The sequence below is a fragment of the Protopterus annectens genome, chromosome 9.part0 (genome assembly GCF_019279795.1).
Source record: "Protopterus annectens isolate FY-2018-M chromosome 9.part0, PAN1.0, whole genome shotgun sequence".
In the NCBI taxonomy this organism is placed as follows: Eukaryota; Metazoa; Chordata; order Ceratodontiformes; family Protopteridae; genus Protopterus; species Protopterus annectens.
Window position 1 is genome coordinate 1,934,831,543 of NC_056743.1, and position 19,276 is coordinate 1,934,850,818.

The 19,276-nt window shown below is 40.2% G+C and overlaps 1 protein-coding gene across 1 annotated transcript in view; it reads left to right on the plus strand.

The window, feature by feature from the left end:
• Nucleotides 1-19,276, plus strand: part of HOOK2 (hook microtubule tethering protein 2) — a gene marked incomplete in the record, with an annotated part of 1,827,100 nt that overhangs the window by 831,122 nt on the left and 976,702 nt on the right.

Genomic DNA, 19,276 nt, shown 5'->3' on the forward strand with positions numbered 1-19,276 from the left:
TGGATAATTCAACATCTAAAAATACTATACTTTTCTTCTTATAAGTATAACTAAAATTTAAAAATTCATGTGCGATTAATATAACTTAGAAAATCCAGATGTTTTTCTTCTCTACCATTCCACAATATAAAAAGATCATCCAGAAATTGTATATACATCAATAGAGAGTTATTAAATTGATTCGAAAACATATTCCTTTTCCCCACCCAAACATGAATAAGTTAGCAAAACTAGGGGTCTGTTTAAATAAATGTCCTTCAAATTAAAATTATTCTGTAATCTCAAATCCATCAACATAAGTCACATTAATTTTGTCTTGTGGCAAATCCGCAATGTCTTGTAATTCACATTCCACCCACTGAATACCCAGCTCATGTGGGATAACAGTGTACAAATTGACCAAAACAGCAGTAACAAAGATCACATTATTAAAGCTAATATTGTTAAATAGTGTTAGAAAGTGCCAAGAGTCTTTACAAATCTGAGGTAACTTACTAACAATTTTTTCAGCCAAAAAACGACCAGTTGTGCTATTAAATAAGTTTTCGATGTCGTCAAGTCAACAATTGGTCTAAATGGGGGATTATCACTATTTTTCTGTACTTTAGGAATACCAAAAATTCCCCCTATGACCGGTTTATCAATAAACAAAGTCAAATTCCCCTTTGTTAATATTACCTTGAGTCAACATATCTAGTTAAGGCACAGTCAGTCATTATGCAGTGTTAATTTTATTTATTGATACTTCACAGTAAATAACATCTGACAGCAATTCAGTCTTTCTCTTTATAATGAGCGGCATCCATAATGACCAACCCCACTTACATTGGTATCGCATATTCATTTAACAAGCATTGCTCCTCATTAGTCAGATTTTTCAAACGTTTTTCATCTTTAATGGCTATGTTGATTAATATCCCTAAATTCAATTTCACACACCCTCTCAAAACATTGGATGATACCATTTGGGGGGGGGGTTAAAACAGCTTGGTCATCTTGGTACAGGTTGGATGATATTGTTTAAACCAACTTTATCCGAGGACCACAATGCCAAATTTAACTTTTGTGTGAATAACTTTAAATCCGTAAGTAAGTTCACATTATTATTTCTTGACAGAACAAAGGTCAAGCCTTTAGCTACAACTACCCAAACATAGACTGGGAGCATTACTCTACCTCCAGCACCCTAGCCCAAAGGTTCCTAGAATTTATAAACTCAAATGCTATGGAACAACTTGTTACCACTCCCACAAGAGGGGAAAACATACTGGACCTGATCATCACCAACATGGGGACTCTATGCTCCAGACCAGAAGTGTATCCCTCACTGGTAAGATCAGACCATAAACTAATCTCACTGGATATTCACATCCCGACCCCACCCCCTGCCCAGAAAACCAGTGAAAAACTTCTCTAAAGCAAATTTCACACTCCTCAAAACTGAGGTGGAATCCTTCAAAGCCCCCGGGCCTGTGGAAAATCTGCCCAGACCGCAGAATCCTTTATAAACGCATTCTATGAACCCCTTCAGGAATGCATAGATCATGCGATCCCAAATAAAACCAAGACCCAATCCTCCAAAGGCAGACGTCCTGTCTGGTGGACCCCAGCCATAAGCAAACTATACAATAGAAGGAGGAAGCTACTAAATGATGGAGCAAAATCCCAAAAAGGGAAGGCATCACTGATCAGTATTAGCAAAAAACTACAGGCACACATAAAATTGTCTAAGGCCAGCTTCGAGAGAAAAATTGCACAGGACACTAAGGTTTATCACAAGGCTTTCTTTAGTTATGTTAGGAACCTGGGTGGTAATTCCCAGATATGCTCAGAATTGGTCCAAAATGAGAAAAAATACACCAAACTCACAGACATTGCCAACATCCTAGCTGACAGGTTCAGCAAACTTCTCCCCTCCCACCAAAGGGCAAACATCTATCCCAGCAGAGTGCTGCCCCTGACATCTCAGATGCTCAGGTAAGAGCCGCCCTCTCCAAAGCAAAAACACAGCATCAATGGGACCAGATGGTGTCCCGGGCTCGTCCTACATGAACTCCAAGAAGAGCTAAACCCAAACATAAAACTACTGTTCAATCTCAGCCTTTACTACAGGATATGTGCCCAAAGAGTGGCGTACAGCAACAGTGGTCCCTCTCCATAAAGGTGGTGCCTCAACGGATCCTGGAAACTATCGCCCCATAAGCCTGACTAGCTTGGTCTGCAAAGCTATGGAAAGGATCATCATGGACCTCATAAATAAAGATATTGGGGACCTACAGACACTGGATCCTACCCAGTTCGGCTTTAAGGGCAGATCCTGCCTCTTAAACCTGGTTGATTTCTTTGAAACAGTCACCAAGGCCATTGACGAGGGGAAGGTGGTCCACGCAGCCTACCGGACCTCAAAAGCTTTGGATACAATACCCCACTCAGGCATTATAGATAAGCTCACCAGCTTAAATATAAACCCCAATGTCACTAGATGGATTGCAAACTGGCTCCAGGACAGAACCCACATGGTTAGAATTGCTGGAGCCATGTCAGACTCCAAACCAGTTACAAGTGGTGTCCCACAAGGCTCAGTCCTGGGACCTCTCTTGTTCGGTATATATTTCTCGGAGGTACAGGCCAACACGGAAGGACTGTGGCTGACCAAGTTCGCAAATGACTGCAAGCTGGGCGCCATAATCGACTCTCCAGCCGACACAAGCATCCTCCAAAAGGGCCTCATAGAAACAGACAACTGGTGCCAGAGCCATGGCCTCAAGCTAAATGCCAAAAAGTGTATAGTCATCCCTTTGGCAAAACAAAGTGCCCACAAATTACCACATACGTGGAAATCCATTAAGTACAGAAGAAGTAATTAGGGACCTGGGGACCCAAGTTGATAGCAATCTCTCATTTGACAACCCGTGGCCAAAGTGGTTAGAAAAACATTTTATATAGCCCACCTAATCATGAAGGGATTCACATCTAGATCAGGAGGTCATCGTGACTCTTTACTCATCCTCATCAGGCCCATAATTGAGTACAATGCCCTTTTGGGATGTACCTTACCAGACACCTGCAGCAACTGGAAAGACCCCAAAAGTACCTCACCAAGAGGATCAAAGGGCTCAAACAGATGCCATATGCTGCCCAGTTAAAGAAACTCCAGCTCTACTCAGTGGCATATACCGCCTGTTCAGAGGCGATCTGTGCCTGACGTATAAAGCCATGTCCAACCCGAATTAATGGACATGCTGCACCTCAGAAAATCCAAATCCCATCGAGCTCTGCTCGAGGGACTTGAACCTCAGCACTGAAATAAATAGGACATGCTGGAGGGACAGATTCATAACCCAGAGGCTCCTTCACTCTGGAATAAAATCCCAGTCCAGGTTAGGCAGAGTCCCTCATTGACTCTCTTCAAGAGGAATCTTGATGAGTGGATGGGAGATCGTAGGTTTACCGGGTATCACTTCTGTGTCACTGTTGGACAGAGGCACAGTATACTAACCTCGAAAAAGGGCATAGCAAAATAAATTTAAAATGGGTGGCGAAAGCCAAACACATTCTGGCTAGGCTTATAAATGCCCTAGGGCCAAAGGGAAATTTAAGGGCCCCTTTAAAGAAAAAATTGAAACCTTTTTTTAAACCCTTTTTTTTTAATTTAACCCCCCATTTTTTTGGGGGGCAAAAAAATTTTTTTTTAAACCGGGATTTTTTAAATTAAAAAAAAATTTATTTTTCTTTAAAAAACCAAAGAACCCCCCCGGGTTTTTTTACCAAAAGTTTTTTTACAAAGAAAATTTTTTTTTTCCATTTTGGTTTTTAAATTTTTTTGGTTTTTTTTGTTTAAAAGTTTTCGGGAAAAACCCCTTCTCTTTTTGGTTTGGGGGGGTTTTTTTTTTTTTTTTTTTTTCCCCTTTTTTGGGCCAAACATGTGGAAAAAACTTCCCCTTTTTTTCCTTTTTTTTTTTTTTTTAGTTTTTATTTTTTTTTTTCCCAATCCTGTTCTTTATTTTGCCCTTTGGTTTAAAAAAAAAAGGGACCATAACTTTTTTTCTTTTTTTTTTCCCTTCCCCTTTTTGGCCTTTTTCCCTTTTTTTTAAAAAGGGGGGGGGAAAAAAAAAAAAGGGGAACTTTTTTTTCCCCTTTTTTGGGTTTTTTTGGTTTTTTTTTTTTTTTGTTTTTAAAAAAGTTGGTTTTTTTTGTTTTGTTTTTTGATTTTAAAATTTTGATATTTTTTTTGAGTTGAAAAGATTTTAAAAAAGTTGTTAGATTTTTTGTATTGAAAATATTTATTTTTTAAATTTTGAATTGGTTTGTTGAAAAATTTTTATTTATTTGTGTTTTTTAAAATAGTTGTTTTAAATATTTTAATTATATAATTATTTATTTTTTTATTTTAATTTTTTTTTATTAAAAAATTTTTTTTATTTTATGTTTTTTTATTTTTTTTTTTTTTTTTTTTATTTATTTATTAATATTTTTATGTTTAAATAAAATTTATATATATTTATATATTTTTTTTTATATTTTTTGTGTTTATATTTTTTTTTTTTTAAAATTTTTAAATTTTTTTTTTTTTTTAAAAAACCTTTGTTTCTAGTTTTTTAAAAAATATGTTTTTTTTTTTTTTTTTTTATTTTATTTTTTTGTTTTTTTTTTTAAAATTTTTTTTTTTTTTGTGTTTTTTCTTTTTCTTTTTCTTTTTTTTTATTTTGTGCCTTTTTTTTTTTTTTTTGTTTGGGTGTTTTTGGGCCCCCTTTTTTTTTTTTTTTGGTGTTGTTTTTTTTTCGGGTTTGTGTTTTTTTGGGGGTTTTTTTTTTTTTTTTGGGTTTGTTTTTTTTTTTTTTTTTTGTTTTTTTTTTTTTTTTTTTTTTTTTTTTTTGGGGTGTTTTTTTTTTTTTTTGTTTTTTGTTTTGTTTAATTTTTTTTGGTTTATATATGTATTTTTTTAAAATTTATATATATATATATATATATTAGATATGTGTGTATGAATATATATATATATGATTTTTGGGTTTTTATTTATATATATATTTTATATATTTTTTATATATCTATATATATATAATTGTTAACACAAACAAAAAATTTAATAAATCGGGTTGTAAAGATGCTTTTTATCCCCCCCCAATATATATGGGAGTATGTCAATTTGTCTAATACACATTTTGTCTAAACGAAAGATAGTTTTATCTAAAACTCATTTGTTCAACTCATTTTAGCTGATTTGTTTCAGACAAAGAAAATATTCCAAAGTACATGTTTTGCGGGGTGAAGATAATATCAAATTTATAGCATCACATTAAGTGGAAAAAGCCTGAATGAGAATTGCTGCCCTTTCCTTTCATTTTTTTGGGCTGTCCCAGGGTTATATTTTTAAATTGGGGGGCCCTTTTATTCTGATGTATTTTCTCAGTCAGAAACATGTTAAATATGTTTTAAATAAAATGAGTTTTTGATTAAATGAGCTTTAGGTAACATTTTTTCAATATTTTTTTTAAAAAAATTAAAAAAGGTTTTTTAAAGGAAAAATTTATAATTTTTTTTTTAAAAAATTTTTTTTTTAAAAATTTTTTTTATTTTTTTAAAAATTTTTTTTGGGTTTTTTTGGGAAAATTTTTTTTTAAAAAAATTTTTTTTTTTAAATTTTTTTGGGGAAGGGTTGCCCCCAAAAGGGGGAAAGTTGGGAAAACTTTAATTAAGGGGTTTTTTGGGGGTTTTTGGGGTTTTTGGGGCCCCCCTTTTTTTTTTTTTTTTTTAAAGGGAAAAAAAAAATTTTTTTTTTTTTTTTAGGGGGGGAAAAAAAAAAAAATTTTTTTAAAATTTTATTTGGGAAAAAAATTTTTAAAAAAATTTTTTTTTAAATTTTTTGGGGGAAAAAAACCCAAAAAGGGGTTTTAAAAAAAAATTTTTTTTTTTTTAAAATTGGAAAAAGGGGAAAAAAAAAAATAAATTTAAAAAGGGTTTCCCGGGGGGAAAGGGCAAAAAAGGGAAAAAAAAAGGGGGGGGGGGAAAAAACAGGAAAAGGGGGAAAAAAAAAAGGGGGGGAAGAAAAAAAAAAGGAAAATTTTTTTTAAAAAAAAAGGGGTTTTTTTGGGGGGAAAAATTTGGGAAAAAAAATTTGGGGGAAAAAAGGGGGGGGGGGGGGTTTTTTTTTCCCAAAAATTTTGGAATTTAGTTTTTTTTTTGAAATTTTAAAATTTTAAAAAGGGGGGGGTTTTTTTTTTGGGGGAAAAAATTTTTTTTGGGAATTTGGGGTTTTAAAGGGGGGGGGGGTTTTTTGGGGGGGGGGGGGGTTGTTTTTTTTGTTTTTTGGGGGAAAAAGGGGGTTTTTTTTTTTTTGGGGAAATTGGGGGTTTTTTTTGGGGCCTTTTGGGGGGTTTTTTTTCCGGGAAAAAGGGGGAAATTTTTTTTTGGGGGGGAAATTTTTTTCAAAAATTTTGGGGGGGTTTAAAAAAGGGGTTTTTTTTTTAAAAAAGGGGGGAGGGGGGGGTTTTTTTTTGGGGTTTTAAATTTTTGGGGGAAAAAAAAAACCCTTTTTTTGGGGAAAGTTTTGGGGAAAATTTTAATTTTTGCCCAAAAAGGGGGGTTTTTGGGGGGGGGGGGGGAAAAAAGGGGGGAAAAAAAATTTTGGGGCCTTTTTTGGGGGGGGGGGGTTTTTGGGGGGAAAAAAAAAAAAAAAAGGTTGGGGGAGGGAAATTTTTGGGGTTTTTTTGGGGTTTTTGGGGGGGGGGGAAAAAAAAAATTTTTGGTTTTTTTTTTGGGGGGGGGTTTTGGGGGGTTTTGGGGGGGGGGGGGAAAAATTTTAGGGGGGGGGGGGTTTTTAAAAAAAAGGGGGGGGGGGCCCCTTTAAAGGTTTTGGAAAATTTTTTTGGGGTTTTTTTTGTTTTTGGTTTCCCCGGGGGGGAAACCTTTTTTTTCCCCAATTTTTAGGGGGAAGGTTTTTAAAAGGGAAAGTTTTCCTTTTTAAATTTTTTTTGGGGGGGGGGTTTTGTTTTGGGTTTTTGGAAATTGGGTTTAAAATTTTTAAAAAAAGTTTTTTTTGGGGTTTTTTGGGGGGGGTTTTTTTTTTTTTTTTTGGGTTTTTTTTTTAAAAATTTTTTTTGAGGGGTTTTTTTTGGGGGGGGGGCTTTTAAAAAATTTTTTTTAAATTTTTTTTTTTTGGGGTTTTTTTTTTTTTTGGGTTGGGGTTTTTTTTCCCTTTTTTTTTTCCTTTTTTTTTTTCCCCCGTTTTTTTCCGGATTGGTAAATTTTTTTTTCCCAAATTTTTTTTTTTAGGGGGCCCCCCCCTTTTTTTTAAATTTTTTTTTGGGGGGGTTTAAAGGGAAAAAATTTTTGGGGGAAAAAAGTTTAATTTTTTTTTTCCTTAAACCCTTTAAAGGGGTTTTTTTTTTAAAAATTTTTTTTTTTTTGGGGGTTTTTTTTTTTTTTTTTTTTGATTTAAAAATTTGGGGGTTTTTTTTAAAGGGGGGAACATTTTTTTTTTTTTTTGGTTAAGGCCCGGGGGGGAAAAATTTTTTTTTAAACCCGGGGAGGGGAAAATTTTTTAAAAACCCCAAAAAAAGGAATTTTAAAATTTTTTAATTTTTTGGGTTTTTTCCCTTTTTTAAAAAATTTTAAAAAAAAAATGCAGCCTTTTTTTTTTGGGCCCCCAAAAAAAAATTTTTTTTTTTTTTTTTGGTTTTTTGGGGAAATTTGGGGGGTTTTGGGGGGGGGTTTTTTTTCCCAAAAATTTTTTTTTAAAAAAAAACCCCCTTTTTTTTTCCCCCCAAAAATTTTTTTAAAAAAATTGTTTTTTTTGGGAGGGGGTTTTTTTTAAAAAAAGGGGGTTTTAAAAAAAGGGGGGGAATTTTTTTAAAATTTTTTTTTTTTTCCCCCTTTTTTAAAAAAAAAAAGGGTTTTAAAAAATTTTGTTTCCCCCGGGGGGGGGGTTTCCCAAAAATTTTTTTTTTATTTGGTTTTTTTAAAAAAAATTTTTTTTTTGGGGGGGGGGCCCCCCTTTTTTAATTTTAAAATTTGGGGTTTAAAATTTTTTGGGGGGGGGGTTTTTGGGGTTTAAAGGGGGGGGGGTTTTTTTTTTAAAATTTTTTAATTAAAGGGAAAAAAAGGGAAAAAAGGGGGGGGATTTTGGGGGGTTTTTTTTTTTAAAAAGGGGGGGGGGGTTTTGGGGGGGGTTTTTTTTTTAAAAAAATAAAATTTTTTTTAGGGGTTTTTTTGGGAAGGGGGGGTTTTTTTTTTTTGGGGGGAACCGGGGGGTTTTTGGGGGGGGAAAAAAAAATTTAAAAAAATTTTTTTTGGGGGGAAAAAAAGGGGGGGGGGGCCCAAAAAAAAAAACCCCCCCCAAAAAAGGGAAAATTGGGAAAAAGGACGTTTTTGGGGGGGAAAAATTTTTTTTTTTGTTTAAAAAACCCCCAAAAGGGGTTTTTGGATTTAAAAATGTAAGGGAAAAATTTTTAAAAAATTTTTTTCCCCCCTTTTAAAAAAATTTTTTGGGGGAAAAAAAATTTTTTTTAAAAAAAATTTTTGGGCCCCAAAAAACCCCCAGGGCCCAAAAAAAAGGGGGGGGGGTTTTTAAATTTTTTTCCCCCCCAATTTTCCCCAAATTTTTTTGAAAAGGGAAAAAAGGGGAAAATTTTTTTAAAAAAAGGGGGGGGTTTTTTGGGGAAAAACCTTTTTAAAAAAAAGGGGGGGGAAAAAAACCCCCAAAAAACAAAATGTTTTTTTTTTTAACTAAATTTTTTTTTGGGGGAGCCAAATTTAAAAAACCTTTTAAACCAGGGAAAGGGCCCCTTAGTGTTGGGACCAGGGTTTGGGTGTAGATCACCACAAAGGGGTATTTTGGATACAAGTTGCAGTATGGTATGGAATAGATTAGTAATGTGCATGTGGTATTTTATTGTGGGAGTGCTGGTATAGATTGCTATGGAGGGATGAATGTAGATGTTGGCATGAATATTAGGGGTAATGATAGAGGTAGTGGTGGCATGGTGAAGTGGTATTTTGGGATTAATGAGGTAGTAGGGATGTAGCTTGCACCAGAAAGATAAGGGTTATTGAAGTTAACAGATTAAAGACATAGTTGAACTAGAGTTGTATGGGGATATGTTGGTGGATTGTGTAGTGATGTTATTAGGAAGGATAAGTGTAGGTGTTAGGGTAATAGCAAAAAGGAAGAGTGTAAGTTCTTGTGAGTTAGCAGTAGTATAATGGAGTTGTCCTTAGGAGTTTATAGGTGTTGGGTAATGAGTGGTTGACTAGGTATGTGGGACTATCTATTGGGTGTGTGTGCTTGAGACTGCTGATTTATGTGGGTGGAGAGATGGGTGTGGTCAGAATGAATAAATGAAAGTGGGAGTGGGTGGGAATGGGGCTAGGGTAGGGGAGCATAGTGAGCCCGAGCAAAGCAGGTTGAGCCAAGCTCAGAGGCAAGCACAGTCCAGAAACAATCGGTAAAAAGTCTAACAGAAAAAGGTTATGTACTGTTAATAGTAAGGAGAGAGAGAAAAAAAAGGTTTTAATGTGTAGTACTGTTAGGTAAGAAATGTCTTAAAGCAGGCTGATTAGTCCAGCATTTAACAGATGTAAGTTTGTTGAAAACAGATTCTTTTAGGAATGGGGGGGGGTCCTTGCTGCCAAGCTGCTTCCCAGTGTACCAACTCACTAGAAAGTAAATAATGTTTTAAATAAGTATATTTTAAGACTTAAAAAAAAAAGACTAAGCCAGCATACTTTGCAGGGAAGCAAAGATGCTATAAGGTGAGAGATAAGAGCTGAATGTTGAGCGATTTCCTTTGCAACCGTTTATTCAGTATGCAGGAATTTTAACAGTACACTGGCATTACGAAGAGGAAAAAGACAAAGCTTGGCTGTTAGCTGAGGAGAGAAAAAAAATCGTTACCAGTTGGTGGTGTTCAGCACACACAAGAATAGGCAATGGTGTTTTAGAGAGGACAGAAAGAGAACCTCCAACAATATAAACACAAACTGTTGAAACTACCACAATGTTAAGTTGTCAATCTCACCTTCATTCTTGCTTGATGGGTTCGGAGCCGATCCTCGGCTCCGACTCGGCACTTGCTAAGCTCGATAGTCACGTTTACCAGCTCGAGGCAGCCCCATATCCCATGATGCAAGGCGGTAAGTACCCAGATCTCATTTGCCGCTTCGCTGATGAGGTCCTCCTTTTACTAGCTCCTGGTAAGTGATTTTTACATTACTATTTTTGCCCCTTTTTCTTCTAAAACTTTAAAATTTATAGTTTTAACACAGTTGTAGTCCTTTTCTGACTAGAAATTCCCTGTCTCCTTAAAACTTTTAGTCAGACTCTCTCCCATCCCATCCCCCCCCTTGTTAGGGTGTGTGTGTGTGTGTGTGTGTGTGTGTTATTGATAGTTTTTTGGGATATATAATTTAATTTCTTGGACTGGTGTGTGTGTGTGTATTATTCACCATGTCTAAGGAAAGGGTCTCAGGCTTTAAGAAGTGTGACTCGTGCTGTCAGAAGATGTCTCTGACAGACGGTCACACTTCTTGCCTTTACTGGGGCCTCTTCACCTGCAGGACTCCTGTGCTATATGTCACTCTTTTAGCCAGAGAGTCCTGCAGGAAAGAAGAAATAAATTGATTGAGGGGCCTTCTTAAGCCGGAGGGCTCTCCGGCCAAGTCGGCTCCATCTAAGACTTCAAAGTCTTCCAAGGCCCAGGCTTCTGTGTCCAAGCCTGTGGCCTCGGCTCTGACTCTTTTAGAGTCGAGATCGGCTCCGGCTGGAGCCGATTCTGCTTTACTCAAACCTTCGGCACCAATGGCTATCGGTGCCGATTCTGGTTCGACCACTTCGGTGTCGGCTCCGATCGGTTCCGACCACCATATGGCTCAGGCATCGGTGTCGGCTCCGATCGCTCCGACACCCTTACTTTTATGGCTGTATCGGCTCCGGCTGGAGCCGATGCATCGAAGCTACCTGTCGGTGCCGATAAGTTGTCGGCTCCGACAGTTTCTGTGGTTTCATCGGCTCCGATGGTTCCTTCGAGGAAGAGGTCTAGGTCCCCCTCCTTGGAGCCGATACTCTCGGCTCCGGCTTCGCCTCTCCTCTCGGAACGGAGCCATCGGAGCCAATCTTCAAGGTCATCCAGGCTTTCTGACCATGATTTAGAGAGAGTGGTCAGTAGATTACTAAAATCACAGGCACTGGCCCAAATGCTACATAGTCCGTCTCAGCAGACTACTATTAGTCCACACCCCATTGCAGTTCCTCCTTCGACTCTACCCCAGAGTTTGGAGTTGGAGTCTTCGGGAATAGTTTCTGCTACGGCTGAGGGACAGATACCCCCTTCTGCTCCTTCAGCCTCTACTCTTATCTCCTCTTCGAGACCTTCCTTAGAGGGATTCGGTGGCCGGCTTCCTGGTCTCCTCCGAGGGGGTGAGTGGCATCGGACCCTTGTCCGACCCCGCTCTTCCCCTTGGAGCCTCGGCCTTGGTGAGCTCGGCTCCGACATCTGCCTCGAGCCTTCCTTTCAGTGGGTCCTGGAGTTCCTAGCTCTTCGGAGCGGGTTCTCTCGGACCTCCCTGGGAGGGGAGCCTTCGAGGTGATGAAGAGTGTGCTGGCCACTGGACTTGGCCAGCAGTCTGTTCCCTTAGCTCCTCCCTCTATAGTGCCTGTTGACATCTCTGCCACTTCTCTTTCTCCCGGACCCAGAGATCCTCCGCCTCAGGTTTCCCCACTGGGAATATCCCCCTCTTCTGGGGATTCTCCTGATTTGTCGGGTGATCCTCCGCGGAAGAGGACTTGTAAGAGGAAACACGTAGACTCCCCCGAGTCTATCACTTGGATACTGACTTAGATGAGTCAGAGGGATCCCCAAGATCCCCTCTGAGGATGTCTCCTTCTCAGACATCCTAGAACTCCTTAGACAGAGTGGAAACTGGCCCACCAACAAGCCCTCTGAGGATGAGTCAGTATACCTGGAGGCGTTTGGATCTCGGCCCTCCACCTCCTGGGTGTCTCCGCCTTCGACCCCTTATGCAGGTTATTGCTCGAAGGCGTGGGCTGCTCCTGACTCTGTAGAGCCAGTCCCTAGGAGGCCTTCTAAATTTATTACTGCCCCGTCGGACAAGCAATTCCTCACAAAAGGTGTCCCCACTGATGCCATGGTGGTGGCGGCTGCCACTAAGAAGGAACTTGCAGATCCTTCCGTACCTGTCCATCCTCCTAATAAGGACTCTAGGACCATGGATAGATATGGTAAGTGGATGTTTTCTTCAGCGACCTTTGCTATGCGTTCGCTGAACTACCTATGTCACTTCACCAGACTCCAGAGGGATATCCTTAAGGAGCTAGGTGAAGTAGTACAGGATCCTACAGCTGCAGGGGCTCAAGAAAAAATTGCTTTGCAGCTAGGAACCCTTAACTCCATTGCTAACTCCTCCATGCGGCTGATATCATATGCTGCTGATGGAGCCAGTAGAGCCAAGAGGTACAGGTGTGGCTCTTAGACACCAAGCCTGGATGCGGCTCTGTAATTTTGCAGATCCCTTTAAGGCGTCCTTCACAAACTCTCCCTTTGATGGGTCAGCTCTGTTTGGCCCTCAAGTGAAGGAAACGTTGAACAGGTGTGAGCAGGACGGCAAAACTCTTTCTGCCGTAGGAGTCCATTTTTCCACCCCTTCTAGACCTTACCCCAAAGGACAGAAGGGTGGCAAAATGTGGTTCCGCCAATCCCAAGGAGTCACGCCGGATTCACGTGGTCAGTTTACCCCTAGAGGCAGAGGGGGTAACAACAACAGACGCCGCTCTAGAGGCAGAGGGGTCCACAAAACCAGGGAAACAGAGAGTCTCTCTCTGACAAGCCCTTTCAGCATCCCTGAGATGTTGCCCGGCTGTCCCGCCTTGGAGGCAGTCGGGGGAAGACTATCGCTGTACCCAGAAGCCTGGCGTTCCCTCACTCAAGACAGATGGGTACAGTCGATCATATCCGAGGGTTACAAAATTCCTTTCGAGGAAAGTCCTTTCTATCCCTCAAATTCCCTTCCAGATGTACCACCGGTCTAAGGGAAATTGCAGAGTTAGAAGTCTTAAAACTACTGCAAAAAGAGCCATTCAGCCAGTTACAACAGATCATTCAGAGCCGGAATCTACTCAAGGTTCTTTTGGTCCCCAAAAGACGGAGACTGGAGACCAATATTGGATCTCAGCAGACTCAACAAGTCTGTGAGGAAGACAAGATTCGAATGGTCACTCTTCAGTCAATACTGCCCTTCTTACAGAAGGACAACTGGATGTGCTCAATAGATCTTCAGGATGCGTACTATCACATAAAATTCACAGACGCTCCAGGAGATTTCTCCGCTTCGGCTGGGGTCCAGTCATTTCCAGTTCAGAGCCCTGCCCTTTGGTCTCACTACAGCCCCCAGAGTGTTCACCAAATGCATGGCAGTGGTCACGGCTCACCTGAGACGTCAAGGATTCCAGGTGTTTCCATATCTCGACGACTGGCTCCTTTCAGCCACCACCAGGCATCAGCTTGTTCAAGCCAGGGATTACACAATAAATCTTTGTTCTCATTTGAGCATCTCGATCAACTTCGAAAAGTCATCCTTGTTGCCCTGCCAGTCTATTACTTTCATAGGCGCAAACTTAAACACTGTTCGGATGTCAGCTACCCTTACAGATCAAAGAGTTTCAGACATTCAAAGTCATGTCAGGATCATTCTAGCCAACAAGAAAGTACAGGCCAGAATGGTTCTAAAGGTATTAGGCCTCATGGCTGCGGCCATTACTCTTCTTCCCTGGCTCGCTTCTACATGCGCCTTCTTCAGTGGATGTTGTTCACTCAGTGGTCTTACCAACAACTTCCAATCGTCACCAAATACTGATGACACAGATTTGCAAGAATCATCTTGCTTGGTGGATCACTTCTCCCCAGATTCACCAAGGCAGACACTTTGTACCCCATCCCGGTAGCCACTGTCACCACGGATGCCTCCCTGATCGGGTGGGGGGGTCATTATCAGGGCAGGATGGTTCATGGGACGTGGCAACCGTTCGAATACCACCTGCACATAAATGTCCTAGAGGTGAGAGCAGTGCTTTTAACGTTGCAAGCCCTCAACGACTTTCTTCCCGTAGGGACAATTGCAGTCCACACAGACAACATGTCTGTAGTTTGGTATATCAACAAACAGGGCGGAACCAAGTCCTACCCCTTGTGTCGAGAAGCCCTCAGACTTTGGCAATGGGCGATCTCCTCTCATCGGTTTCTGGTAGCAACGCATATCCCTGGGAAAACCAATATTTTAGCGGACAGATTGAGCAGAGCTATTCTCATGCCTCACGAGTGGTCTCTCAAGCAATCTATAGTGGAAGAGATTTTTCTGGAATGGGGTCGCCCATGTTGCGATCTTTTTGCTACTCCCCAAAACAGCAAATGCCCAGACTTCTTCTCTCTCTTCCCTCTGCCAGGCCATCCCCCCAGAGACGCTCTGACCCAGGATTGGCCCCAGGGACTTCTTTATGCCTTTCCTCCTTTTCCTCTGATCCCTCAAGTTATCCAGAAAGCAACCGTTTTGAGAGCCAATATGATTCTCATTGCTCCTTATTGGCCTCGACAAATTTGGTTTCCGTTCCTCCATCGTCATCTTTTGGTGCAGCCATGGCATCTGGACCCAGTGCCAGATCTTCTGATTCACCAATCCGGTCAGCTGCACCAGTCTATCCCTTCTCTCAACCTCACAGCATGGTTGCTCCACTTCCTTCCTTAGCCAGGCTTCCTTTGATCTCTAACCCCGTTAGAGACATTCTAGTAGCTTCCTTAAAATCCTCTACCAGGAGGATTTATACAAGCAAATGGAAGCGTTTCTCTTATTGGGCTAAAGCCAAGAATATTGATCCTTCACTGCTCCAGTTCAGGCAGTTTTGGATTTCTTAGCGGAGATTTTTCATGCAGGCTCCTCTTCTTCCACAGTTAGAGTTCAATTGGCTGCTATCTCGAACTTTCATGTCTGGTTCGCAGATCACAATATTATGTCCCACAGGCTTTGTAGAGCCTTCTTGAAAGGAATTTTCCTCCTGAAGCCTCCAGTCAGGAGTCCTCCTCCTCAATGGGATCTAAATTTAGTGCTGACATCCTTGATTCTTCCCCCCTTCGAGCCAGCTGTTTCTTGCTCCCTGAAACTTCTTTCATGGAAAACCTTATTCCTGGTAGCTATTACATCGGCCAGGAGGGTGTCTGAACTTCATGCTCTATCTGTTAGCCCCTATTTGGTCTTTCACAAAGACAGAGTATCATTGAGAACTAATCTGACCTTTTTGCCTAAGGTCGCCTCAAAGACTAATTTAAATCAATCCATTGATCTCCCTGTATTTTTTCCAAACTATTCTAACAGATCGGAACAAAAACTACATTATCTTGATGTCCACCGACAACTCTGATATTATTTGGACAGAACTAAACAATTTAGGAAATCCGATCAACTCTTTGTTTCCTATGTTGATAACAAGAAAGGCCTTCCTGTCTCAAAAGTGACCTTATCTAGATGGCTTTCTTCTGTCATCTCTGAAATTTATCAGCTCAGGGAAAAACAGCTGTGCTCAAAACCTAAAGCACATTCAACCAGAAGCTTAGCTACTTCTACAGCCTTTCAAGCTAGACTTCCTTTAGACACTATTTGTGCAGCGGCCACTTGGGCCACTCCTCATACTTTTGTTTCCCATTACAAATTGGACTTGGCCTCCAGGGACAGAGCCAGTTTTGGCTCTACAGTCCTCAAGAGTCTGTTCCATTGAGCCACCCAGGATAGAGGTGCTAGGGACGCGGTCCCATCAAGCAAGAATGAAGGCGAGATTGACAACTTAACATTGAGAAGTTATGTACCTACCATAACGTTCCATGTTAGTTGTCTTATCTCGCCTTCTTTCTTGCGACCCTCCCTCCTTCCCCCAGGCCTGGACAGACCTTTCTCTAAAAGGAGTTATGATGCTGAAGACCATACAGAGCTGGTCCTTCTTCCATTCTGCAAGTTTTTCTTTCTTCCTTCTTCCTTTGGGAAGTGTTTATGCTAGGTGCTATTGCCTTTTTGTCATCAAACGAGATCTGGGTACTTACTGCCTTGCATCATGGGATATGGGGCCTCCTCGAGCTGGTAAAAGTGACTCTCGAGCTTAGCAAGTGCCGAGTCGGAGCCGAGATAGACTCCGAACCCATCAAGCAAGAAAGAAGGCGAGAGAAGACAACTAACATGGAACGTTATGGTAGGTACATAACTTCTCATTATCATTCACTCTAGCACAGTAGTTCAAATGCAGTGCTACACAAAATGTAGCTTTAAAATTTATTTATTTTTATTTATTTTAGTTTACATTTGTTGACCGGGATAGTTAGACTGGATACATATCCATTTTCAGCAGAGGCCCGGGGAGAAAAGCTCCATAAACACAGTACAGTCAGAAAAGCTCAGTCAAAAAACATGCAGTCAGAAAAGGTAATAAAAAACATGTGGCAATATTTACATGGAAACATTCATAAGCAGAAGTCAAAAGGTAATACCATGTAGTGTAGTTTACATAAAAAAAAACTTCATTTGTGCCAGATAAGGTTATGCCAGCTAGTGATACAGGTAAAAACCAACAAAAAAAAAGAAAAATGCTGGCTTCGAATAAGTTTATAAAAACATTTCCTCCTGTTGAGATTCCATTATTAAGTACTTCAGTTAAAAAAAATAGGTATACGTTGTGACAAAGGCTACTTTTACAGTCTGAGAACAAGTTGTCGTGTACAGAGTAGGCATTAAAAATTAGGAGACAGGTAACTCAAGGAATAGTTAGAAATTAGAGGAAGGCATTTAATCAGGGCTTGAGCATGGACGTAACCAGTGTGATCTGAAATGAAGTCTGAGTCTTTTCTTAAATTGGGCTAATGAGATGGTAAGAGTTAGATGGTCAGGGAGGGAATTCCATATTTTACCAGCGGCATTTACAAATAGTGAGTGTCCAGGTTTATTATTAGTTTTTACTGTTTGAACAAGCATTCTATTTGCTGAGTGGAGTGAGCTTAGATTACTGTATGGGGTAATAATATTTTCCAGTGCAGGGGTGTTGTTTGGGTGCCTAAGAAATTTGAGCTTCTATAAGTCTATTTAGTTCTAGGAGGCTTTGCAGCTCTAACCAGCCTAGTTCTTTTAGGTTAAGGCAGTGGTGAATTCTATAAGATGAGCCAGTGGCAAATCTGGCAATGTTATTATAGCAACTGGAGAGCAATAAAATGTTGCTAAAGTTAACAGTAAATATACTTGGAAAAAAACATAGTTAATACAGATGTGCAAACAGGGTGAAAAAAGTTACATTCCTCTGAACATAGAACACATGGCCACAGCTAGACAGCAGGCTATTATACTTGTTGCAGTGAGTATTGTATACTAAAGCATAGCTGAAATCTCTGTTCAGAAATTCAGAAGTTTTTGGTGTTTGTGTACGAAATGTTTTGACGTTCGAGATTTTGATAGTAAACCTATATATACATATATGTGTGTATATGTGTGTATATATATATATATATATATATATATATTTTATTTTTTTTTTTAGATTTTTGTTCTATATTTCCATTCTCTGAGTATTCCTGCTAGTAAGTGTAGACTGAATTTGCAGTGCTTTACTATTCTACTCAAAGGCACCATTAACGTCGGTGTTTAAAAAAAAAAAAAAAAAAACACTGCAGCCTGGTACATGCACTTATTTTGCTTCAACTGGTTTCCCTTTCAGTAGAGTTTTCATCTCCATGGTTTTGTTTGTGTGTGTTTTCAGCATCTGCCCTTAGCTGCTTAGTTTGATTTCACAGGTCTGCCCCAAGTGTCATGCTGTACTGCTTTCTTTTAGGTTCATAGGTTCATACTAGGCTATCTGCCCTAGGGCATTTATAAGCCTAGCCGGAGTGTGTTTGGCTTTCTCCACCCATTTTAAATTAATTTTGCTATGCCCTTTTTCGAGGTTAATATACTGTGCCTCTGTCTAACAGTGACACACAAGTGATACCTGGGGTAAACCTACGATCTCCCATCCACTCATCAAGATTCCTCTTGAAGAGAGTCAATGAGGGACTCTGCCTAACCTGGACTGGGATTTTATTCCAGAGTGAAGGGAGCCTCTGGGTTATGAATCTGTCCCTCCAGCATGGCCTATTTATTTCATTGCTGAGGTTCAAGTCTCTTGAGTTCGTGGCTCGATGGGATTTGGATTTTCTGAGGTGCAGCATGTCAATTAATTCCGGGTTGGACATGGCTTTATACGTCAGGCACAGATCTCCTCTGAGCAGGCGGTATGCCACTGAGTAGAGCTGGAGTTTCTTTAACCGGGCAGCATATGGCATCTGTTTGAGCCCTTTGATCCTCTTGGTGAGGTACTTTTGGGGTCTTTCCAGTTGCTGCAGGTGTCTGGTAAGGTACATCCCAAAAGGGACATTGTACTCAATTATGGGCCTGATGAGGGATGAGTAAAGAGGCACGATGACCTCCCCTGATCTAGATGTGAATCCCTTCATGATTAGGTGGGCTATATAAAATGTTTTTCTAACCACTTTGGCCACGTGGTTGTCCCATCAGAGATTGCTATCAACTTGGGTCCCCAGGTCCCTAATTACTTCTTCTGTACTTAATGGATTACCACCTATGTGGTAATTTGTGGGCACTTTGTTTTTGCCAAAGGGGATGACTATACACTTTTTGGCATTTAGCTTGAGGCCATGGCTCTGGCACCAGTTGTCTGTTTCTATGAGGCCCTTTTGGAGGATGCTTGTGTCGGCTGGAGAGTCGATTATGGCGCCCAGTTTGCAGTCATCTGCGAACTTTGTCAGCCACAGTCCTTCCGTGTTGGCCTGTACCTCTGAGAAATATATACCGAACAAGAGAGGTCCCAGGACTGAGCCTTGTGGGACGCCACTTGTAACTGGTTTAGAGTCTGACATGGCTCCAGCAATTCTAACCATGTGGGTTCTGTCCTTGAGCCAGTTTGCAACCCATCTAGTGACATAGGGGTTTATATTTAAGCTGGTGGGCTTATCTATAATGCCCGATTGGGGTATTGTATCAAAGGCTTTTGCGAGGTCCAGGTAGGCTGTGTGGACCACCTTCCCCTCGTCAATGGCCTTGGTGACTGTTTCAAAGAAATCGACCAGGTTTAAGAGGCAGGATCTGCCCTTAACAAAGCCGAACTGGGTAGGATCCAGTGTCTGTAGGTCCCCAATATCTTTGAGGTCCATGATGATCCTTTCCATAGCTTTGCAGACCAAGC